The sequence below is a fragment of the Spinacia oleracea genome, chromosome 5, assembly GCF_020520425.1.
Source record: "Spinacia oleracea cultivar Varoflay chromosome 5, BTI_SOV_V1, whole genome shotgun sequence".
NCBI classification, from domain to species: domain Eukaryota; kingdom Viridiplantae; phylum Streptophyta; class Magnoliopsida; order Caryophyllales; family Amaranthaceae; genus Spinacia; species Spinacia oleracea.
In genome coordinates this window covers 120,938,601-120,949,065 of record NC_079491.1, presented here as the reverse complement: position 1 = coordinate 120,949,065, position 10,465 = coordinate 120,938,601, and positions in this window count along the sequence as shown.

Below are 10,465 nucleotides of genomic sequence, written 5' to 3'. Positions count from 1 at the left end.
CTAATAAATGCGGTTCAGTATTAATTAACAAGTTAATAATTCAGTGAGATCAAGTGAGCTGAATGCCTAGCTAGAGGCTGCTTCAGTTCAAGTGGAATTAATGATATTAATCCACAGCTTACTCTTGACTGAACCCGTAGGGTCACACAAATAGTACGTAAACGGATCAAGTATTTAATGGCATTAAATACTCCATCTATGGATATTCGGAATCGACGGATCTTGGTTTCAGTGGGAGCTGAGATCGTCACAGGCAAGAAATGAATACTCCGGAAACGATGATATTGCCGGAAACGGAAATATGGATCGTATCGGAAATATAAATATTATCCAAGTCGTAGATGTTACCGGAAACGGAAACATGGTACGTATCGGAAAATATTATCGGAAATGGAAATATTGCCGGAATCGGAAATATTGCCGGAAACGGAAATATTGTCTGAATCGGAAATATTATCGGAATCGGAAAATAATTCCGGAAACGGAAATATTAAATATTTGTTCGAAACGGAAATTAATTCCGGAATCGGAAATGTTAAATATTGTTCGTATCGGAAATGAATTCCGGAATTGGAAAATTAATCGGAAGCGCGTCGTACGAATTAGCATCGGACGAGCTTGCTAGACGAAGGCCCAGCACGAAGCCAGGCCCACGTCCAGCAAGGGAAACGCGCGCCACAACACGCCAGCCCAAGGCTGCGCCAGGCCCACCGCAAGGCAGGCCCAGCGCGCGCCCAAGGCTGCGGCAGTCGTGGGCTGCGATGCTCGGGCTGTGCGCGCGCACGCATAACGCCCCTCGTGGGCTGCTGTGTGTGCGTGGGTGTTTGTGTTCACATACGAAACCTAAAACGTACAAGATTCGTTTAATGATTAAATTCCTAATTCTATTTGATAAATTAATTAAATAAGAGTTTCATTAGGATTCTAATTTAATTAATTCGTATCCTAATTCGATTCCAATTCTCTTTCCATACCCCTATAAATATGTGGCCTGGGTTCACAATTTATAACAAGTTTTTCAAGTATTCAAAGTGAGTTTTTGAGAGAAAAATTCAGTCACACATTTGCCTATAAAGTGCCGAAAATAATAGTACCTTAAGGGCGATTCTAGTTGGTCAATCTTAAGGCGGATCCGGACGTGCTGTGGACTATCTACGGAGGGACGACACTTGGAGTCCTAAAGACTTGTTCTTGTTCGGTTCGGGCGCAGCTAGGGAAGGCACGCAACAAAGAGTATGCATCTAAACTATGCTATATGATTATGTGTAAATAATATGTATTCCTGGCTAAATGGTTTTTCCGCATGATTTATGAATTGTCATATGTATCATAACCTAACAGTGGTATCACGAGCCTCTTATTATTTTCATAATATAAATTGCATGAACATGGTTAAATATTACAAATTTGCAAGAATTAAAAGGGGTGATTAATTTTCGTAATTGTTAATTAATTGCAAATTGCGTTTATTTAATTATACGTACGCAGTTTTTCGGCAGTTTCTTCGTTACTCATCCAAATCGAGTGATTTTTGTGTCAATTCCGCATGTAAAAGGCATTCTAAAATTTTGACAAAAAGAATATTTTTCCGCCGAACCCAGAATTCTCAAATTCGAAGCCTAACTATGACTTTTCGAAGGTTTTAGTTTTTGGAATGCAAAATTTCGTAAATTTAAGATGTTAAATTAAATATTTGCGATTCTTGTTGATAAATCTTGAATTTTTGATTGACCTACTGTATATATGTTTAACTTGTTTGAATGCCTAGCCTTGTTAATTATGCAATCTAATTTGTAATTATGATTAATTTGTTGAAAATTAGAATAATTTAGAATTAATTTGATTTTCATAATTAATTATAATTTAATTAGATACCTATGATTAAAAACCACCATAAAAATTGTAAATTTATGATAAATTTTGAATTTTTATGACCTAGACTTGAATCCATGTTAATCGGAAATCAATTGAATAATAAATTATCGATTTTTCGCCCTAAAATTATGAAATTAATATTAATTTATTAATTTGTCATTAATTTTAAATATAAATTTTTTAAATTTTATGCGGTTCGTTCATATAACTTGCACGCACAAAGCAATGGACGCTACGTGTTACCCTTAAGGGGTGTTGTATAGTGCGAGCATGCGACGACGAGCAAGGGAGCTCGTCGCCCGTGCGGCACGAATGCAATGAGCAAGGGCATGGTGCACGAGCACAAGGCAGCAGCCCTGCCTTGTGTCGTGGGCTACGAGCAATGGACGAATGGGCATGGGCGAAGGCAAGGCACGGCAGTCGCGTGTGGGCAGCAAGCGAGCTGCGCCACAACGCGCACTGCCTCGCGCAAGCGCGCGCAGCCTCGCGCGCAGCGAGCGCAAGCTCGCGTGCCACGAGTGCTGCGCCCAGCGTCGATGCCGCGCGCAGCAAGCGCTGGCTCGCACCAAGCGAGCGCTAGCAAGCGCGCACAACATGCGCTGGCGAGTGCACGAAGCGAGCGCTGGCCCGCGTGCAGCGAGCGCTAGCGAGCGATGGCTCGCGTGCATCGAGCGCTGGCGCGCGCGCAGCGAGCACCAGCTCGCGCGATGGCTTGCGAAGGGTAGAAGCAGCAGCTATGCGACGCAGCGCATGGGCTGCGCGCACATGGCCAGCGATGGCTGTGTGCGTGTGGCCCATGGGCGTGTGATGCGTGAGGTGTTTGCGTTGCGATTAGATCGTTTTGAAATTTTAATTTGAAATTTTCATTTTACGTAATTTTAATTAATTTTATAATTAATAATTTAAATTATTTTCTTGGATTTTAATTTTGAATATTGTAATTATATTAAATTTTATTTATTCTAATTATTTTACTAAAATTAAAATCATGAATTAATTTAAATACGACTGAAATTAAATTAAACTTTTTGGATTCAATTATAAATTTATATGAGCTTTAAATTTTAATTAAATTTGTATGTTTCCGGTTAGACTAGAAATACATTTTTATGTTTAAAATTAGTAAAGCATATGAATTTATTGGTTTAAGTGGGAGCCCTTTTAGTCATAAACTCTTGATTAGGTCTACAAATCCTTAAGGTTAAAACAACTTGATTAGAATTAATAAGGACTGAATAATTGGTAGATTATTGGTATTGGTGCCCTTGATTAATTGCTGCAAATGTTTACGTGATGCATAATGTGTTTTACTAACCAGCTATGTGGGCCATTCATGATAATGAATGGGTGAATGGTATATATTGTATATGTACTGTTTTGCAGGTTATGAAGTGACTAGTATGGCCCAAATAGGATAGAAAATATGGTCTGCGTACCATTAATTTGAATGTAATTGGTCTAAAGTACCAAAGTCGTTTTTCAATTCAAATATGGTCTGCGTACCATCAAATAGTTGTAATTAGTTTTAATTATAGCTTATTCTATTTGAAGAAAATAGTGCCTCCCACGGAGATTTTCAAGACGGACTTTGAAGTTAAAGCTTCAAGATGAAGTCGGGCCATACTAGATCACATTTATCTTATGCATGTTTTAAGTTATTTATTGCTTTTAAATATGTCTTAAATATGCATGAGATCAAAGCTTGATTATGTTTCATGATTAAGGATTTTAGTTCACTTAAAATCTAACCAACATAGTAAGAGCCTTAAGTTCCAAACTTAAAAATTGAGTTAAAAGGTGCCATGCCAAAATATACACTTGCTTGGATATCCTTTACATCAATCTAGTAATAGTTTTCGCTCAGCGAGGTGTTACTTATTGGTCCTAAAGGGGCAAGGTACACAAATAATTGTGAGTACATGTTAGTTTTGGTGAAACTCAACGATATAAGTAAGGAGTCCTTTTATGTCGTGGCAAAATCGATAGGTTTGCCTAATAAGTTCTTAGACGTACCTATCAACCAAGAATAGTTTCTAGACTATTAGCAAAAGGCTTTTGCTTACCTAAGATGTTTTAGGATTAAGTCGACAAACTGTGCTTAGTTCTTCAATGATTTTAGGATCTTGGAATCATTTTATTCATACCTGCCGGAACAATAAATTCGAATAAAATGCTAATAACTTGTTGAAATTGCATGATTGCTTTAATTTTCAAGTTATTACTCATGATAAATGTTTAGACTTTGCATGCTTCAATGTATGTTTTAATTATTGTTTATAATTAAATATCTTGCACTGCAGTAAATCCTTTTAGAAAGGTAACAGTAAATTTCCTCGATTGGTAGTGAATCCAAGAACGATTCACGGAAATGAGAGAAAGTGAGCAATTTAAAATGTACGTTTCTTATAGCGACTTTTATGGTTGTTTTCGAACATTAAAGTCGAATGGCAAACCAATTGGTGATTGTGAATTCAAAATACACTGTAGTTTTGAGATCATAAAGCATTGAGTTTAATACGCTCAGCTTTACCAATGGTTAACAACCTAATATCTTTGTCCATTTAATTCTCGAATGAGTCTAGTCCCTAGACATTCGAATAGATCGATGCTTAGAGAACTTTAGAAGCTTCTGGTAAGATCATCTAGTTGAAACTTAATATTCAACATAAATGGTAAGAACCTTGTTGGGGTGACATTGGACATGTCTAACAAAGTATAAAAGTCAACACTAAAGAATTCAATTCTTAAGACTATAAGAAAGGGTACAAGAAATAGGAAAACAAGGAACAAATGAAAGGAATTTACGATTCCGTTTCTACCTATAAGTTTATGTTTAAAGAGAAGTGACCTAGCAATCAAACTTTCTTGGTATCATATACCGCTTGAGGTTCTTACTTCGGTAATAACTCAAACAATGGAAGCTAGGATACACTAATGACCTACAAGTGGGAAATGAAGCATGGAAATGCTACATTAGTTGTAGGGTCATCTAGTTTGTTTTAAGTCCTTTCAAAGGCTGGAACTTAATGGCTATTTTGTTCCATAATCAGCATACCTAAATTTCTGCTTCAAACACAGAAAGACTCACATTCAAGAAAAACAAAAACAATGTTTGTTTGTTTATTTGAATGAAATGGTCAATTACAGGTTGAGTCAATATGCTTGATTAAAACAAACAACTCTTTAAAGAACTTTACTAGGTTCAAATCAACCCCTTGATTTGAGTTCCACTAATCTTTGGCATTGTTGCTTAGACCATATCAACAAATTAACTTCACAAGCTCTATTTTAATGGACTTTTGAAAGTTGATTGATTTCTAGATCTTTTTAAGACAACTAGTCTTACTTGTTGAAAGTAACAAAAGATATGAACTATTGTTAGAACGCCTAGACAATAGAGTTCAAAGCTAAAGAAAGATTTTATGACTTTATTATTTCACATGGATTTGAGTGAATATAGGTTTATTTACTCAAATGTGATATAAGTTGAAACTGTTTGGCTAGTTCAAAGATTCAGAAGTATAAAATCCACTTGGCAAGAAATCATAAAGATCTAGGTTAGATCATGTTGATGATTACTTGAGACCAAATATGATCATCAATGATTGTGTGTTGTAACTTCACAATCTAGGTCCATAAGATATGGCATATCTTAGTTGGAATAATCGAAGTCAATTAGTACTTGATTCGATCAATGATGAATCATAAAGACTTTTCCTATAATTTCTAAAACAAAATGCTCAACTACCACCAAACTAAACCAAATTCGTCAAAGCTATTGAAAAGTAATTTCAGAATAACTTTTCATAAAATATATCTAGAGAGTTGCAAAACTCAGTGGGAGCTTAGTGTTTGTCATTCGACAAACTAAGGCTCAAGTATAGATATATGTTTCATTATGATTTATTCAAATGAAACACAAGGGTATTGTTTCTACCACGAATTTTTGAGAACATAATGTTTGTTTGCTCGAAATAATGTCCTTTTTGGAAATTCGTTTCCAAAATGACAAGTGGGAGAAAATAGACCTCGAAAGTCTTCGAGGCGAACAACAAACATAAACGGACATTCCGGAGGCTTTTCGAAGTGCTTCAGAAAATCCGAACTTATTCTTTAAGGACTTTAGAAGTGGCTTTAAAGAATAGACATCTCTTAGAAGACTTTACAAGTGCTTCAAGGAGAACAGAATTTTCAAAGGACTTTCAAGTGGCTATTGATATTCTATTTTTTGATGTTCTATACCCTAGTAGGCATAGAGTTCAAGTCACTGGAACTATGAGATTCTTCTATTAGATAGTGAAGAAACATGGAGTTCAGGTCACTGAAACTATGCAATTCTTCTATTAGATAGTAAAGAAACCTACAACTTGCAGTCAAACTAAAAGAAGTGACTTGTAAGAAAGCTATGACGAAACCCAGATTCCCTAAAATGGTTAGAGGCCATATATAGACTATATGTTTAATTGGTTAAAGGCCATAAAACATACTCAATGTTTTGATGACAAAATTGAAATTTTGTTGATTTGCAAGAATAGTTTAACACCTATTGGTTGAAAAAGTTTGTTTTAAAGGATAAAAACCATCAAACATGAAATTGTGTTCACACACAAAGCTAGATTAGTTGCTAAAGGTTACAAGGAAATTCACGATGTGGATTTTGTTGAAACCTCATGCAAAATCGTAATGCTTAAGTCTATAATTCAAGCAATGATTGCATATTGGTACATATGGCAATTGGATGACAAAACATCTTCCTCAGTCAAATGTTGGAAGAAACTATGTACATGGTATGTCATAGGATTTGTGGATCCAAATAAATGCTTGAAAAGAAAAGCTGGTTTATAAAATCTAAGTACAGATTTAAAGCAAGCAATTGGGAATTAGAAATGTATTTTAGTGAAGCTAATAAGTATTTTAGTTTCATAAAATGTACATGATTCTTATAGATATATAAGAAGTTTAGTGGGAGTACATAAAACTTAATTGGTCCTATGTGTATCACACACATATCTCTCTATTGTGAAATAACATTCAAATGCTAATGACTTAGATTTGAAATTATTCATCAATGATGGACCAAGGCGAAACTTAGTACATACTGGGTATTAAGATCTATTTACAAAGATTTTATGATATTGTTTTGGATTAAGTAATGGCATTTACTAAATCAAACACGAAAGTCTCCATTGGAGATATTCGACCCATGTGAATAAATCTAAGTAAAGGATGTTTGAACTATGTATAAGCATTTACTAAGTTAAACATCAAAGAGTCTAAATGAGATTCATAACCTATATTATATGTCAAAGAATTTAGCCGAATTTAGTATCTACTGAAACTAGATAAGCTAAAGTTACATGAATAGAATTCAATTGGGAATTATTCTGCAAAAGAATTTATCATGTATGATATAATATGAGGATCGCCAAAAACGTATCGTATGACTTTAGGCATAACGAACATATACCAATCTCTATTGATCTAAGTGAAGATCAACTAGATTGAGATCAAGAATACTTATGGTACTTGAAAAGGTACATAGGAATAGTTCTTGATTCAAGGAAATAAAGATATGCTAAATATTGATGCTACACGCATAAACACTGGCAAAGGATCAAGCAAGACCCTTTGGAGTTAACCATTGATAAGGACGAGCTATAGAGCATCGTGTTTTGAAATGGCAACATGGATTGGAGACCATGAGTTGTTGCGTGGGAAATTAAAAATTAATGTTCTAAGATACAACTGGAAAGTCTTCCACATATCTGTGAACTGCTTGGATAAGTAAATCCAAACAAAGCATCACTAGCAACCTAAACAGTTGAAGTAAAAGTACTTATTGCCTAAGAAGCAATAAAACCGGGTTGTTTGTTTATGTTAAAGAGTTTCTTCACTGAACTTGGGTAGATCATATGTCTTCTGACTTGATGGTTCTTCATTGCAAGATGCGTAGAACTACTCTTGTAGCTAGAAGGAATAGATCACAAAATAAACACACTCAAAAGATCTTATCATCATATCTCGAAGAACATTCGATGAAAGGATATTAAGATTGGCAAAGCATGATAACTAAACCTATGCAACAAGTGAGAAACAACACTCACATTGTGGCACTGGAAATCAAGCATAGCTTTGAATTCCATGAACTATTTTAAAGATGGGTTTGAGGCCCATGGTTATAAAACATTGGGGTTGAACATTTATCATATATGAAATGTGTTTTCATATTCCATTTAATCTTGGTTTAGTATTAAATGATGAGTCCCTTCAATTTGACAATATATTCAAGATAGACTGTCAGGACCAGTCCTGTGACTAAGAAATGTCTATCAAGTGAACTTGAATGTCAAAAGTTGAAAATGGTCCCTAGTCGGAGTTTTCTATAAAATTGGACGCATAGAAAACGTTAGACGACTAGAATGCAAGATGACTAGTAGTTCTGTTTCTTGAACTATGTGGACATGGCAATGTCATAATCATTTGCATAGATACTTACTTTGGGAAGACTAGTATCGGACAAGACCTATGAAACTTTACTGTAACAGATGAAAATCTGTCATAAGTAAATTTCATTAAAATTATTAGACACTAAATCCTCAATACCTGAGTGATTTGAGATTACTTGTTTGAGAACTGGTTACTTTGACGTTGACCAACCGTCGCACCGTAAAAGGAGGCTATAAAGGCAACGCTCAGGTAATCGCCTATCAAACGAAGTCTAATCTCAAGATCGCAAGATTGGGATTGTCCTCCCATAAATCGGGATGAGATGCTTAAAAGTTGTACAAGGCCACTCGGAGAGCTAGAAACTGTGAAATGCATGGCCGTGCTCGGATGAATCATAGGCTATGATTATCTGTTTATTTGATCAGTTGAACTCTTAAACCGAGGAACACCTCTAGACATAATAAGGATGACAACTCTTACCTTATGTTCAAGAGCAAGCATCGAGCGACAAAGGAATTAGGAAATGCACACTTGTCCCTAAGGACAAGTGGGAGACTGAAGGAAATAATGCCCTTGGTCCAAGTATGCATTCAATGATAAGTCTAATAAATGCGGTTCAGTATTAATTAACAAGTTAATAATTCAGTGAGATCAAGTGAGCTGAATGCCTAGCTAGAGGCCGCTTCAGTTCAAGTGGAATTAATGATATTAAGCCACAGCTTACTCTTGACTGAACCCGTAGGGTCACACAAATAGTACGTAAACGGATCAAGTATTTAATGGCATTAAATACTCCATCTATGGATATTCGGAATCGACGGATCTTGGTTTCAGTGGGAGCTGAGATCGTCACAGGCAAGAAATGAATACTCCGGAAACGATGATATTGCCGGAAACGGAAATATGGATCGTATCGGAAATATAAATATTATCCAAGTCGTAGATGTTACCGGAAACGGAAACATGGTACGTATCGGAAAATATTATCGGAAATGGAAATATTGCCGGAATCGAAAATATTGCCGGAAACGGAAATATTGTCTGAATCGGAAATATTATCGGAATCGGAAAATAATTCCGGAAACGGAAATATTAAATATTTGTTCGAAACGGAAATTAATTCCGGAATCGGAAATGTTAAATATTGTTCGTATCGGAAATGAATTCCGGAATCGGAAAATTAATCGGAAGCGCGTCGTACGAATTAGCATCGGACGAGCTTGCTAGACGAAGGCCCAGCACGAAGCCAGGCCCACGTCCAGCAAGGGAAACGCGCGCCACAACACGCCAGCCCAAGGCTGCGCCAGGCCCACCGCAAGGCAGGCCCAGCGCGCGCCCAAGGCTGCGGCAGTCGTGGGCTGCGATGCTCGGGCTGTGCGCGCGCACGCATAGCGCCCCTCGTGGGCTGCTGTGTGTGCGTGGGTGTTTATGTTCACATACGAAACCTAAAACGTACAGGATTCGTTTAATGATTAAATTCCTAATTCTATTTGATAAATTAATTAAATAAGAGTTTCATTAGGATTCTAATTTAATTAATTCGTATCCTAATTCGATTCTAATTCTCTTTCCATACCCCTATAAATATGTGGCCTGGGTTCACAATTTATAACAAGTTTTTCAAGTATTTAAAGTGAGTTTTTGAGAGAAAAATTCAGTCACACATTTGCCTATAAAGTGCCGAAAATAATAGTACCTTAAGGGGGATTCTAGTTGGTCAATCTTAAGGCGGATCCGGACGTGCTGTGGACTATCTATGGAGGGACGACACTTGGAGTCCTAAAGACTTGTTCTTGTTCGGTTCGGGCGCAGCTAGGGAAGGCACGCAACAAAGAGTATGCATCTAAACTATGCTATATGATTATGTGTAAATAATATGTATTCCTGGCTAAATGGTTTTTCCGCATGATTTATGAATTGTCATATGTATCATAACCTAACAAACTGTCCTCTATTCCACCCGTTTTTATATATACTAGTCGTCGGCCGCGCGCGTTGCGCGCGGTGTAGCTGGGAATTTCAAATTTAACGCCAATGTGTTTTAGTGCTTATGAGCCTATGGAATAATAGTATGTAAACATTCCCTCAATTAAACCACTCCAAGGTGATTTGTTACATGCTATCCAGTTGTTAAGGTAGTTGT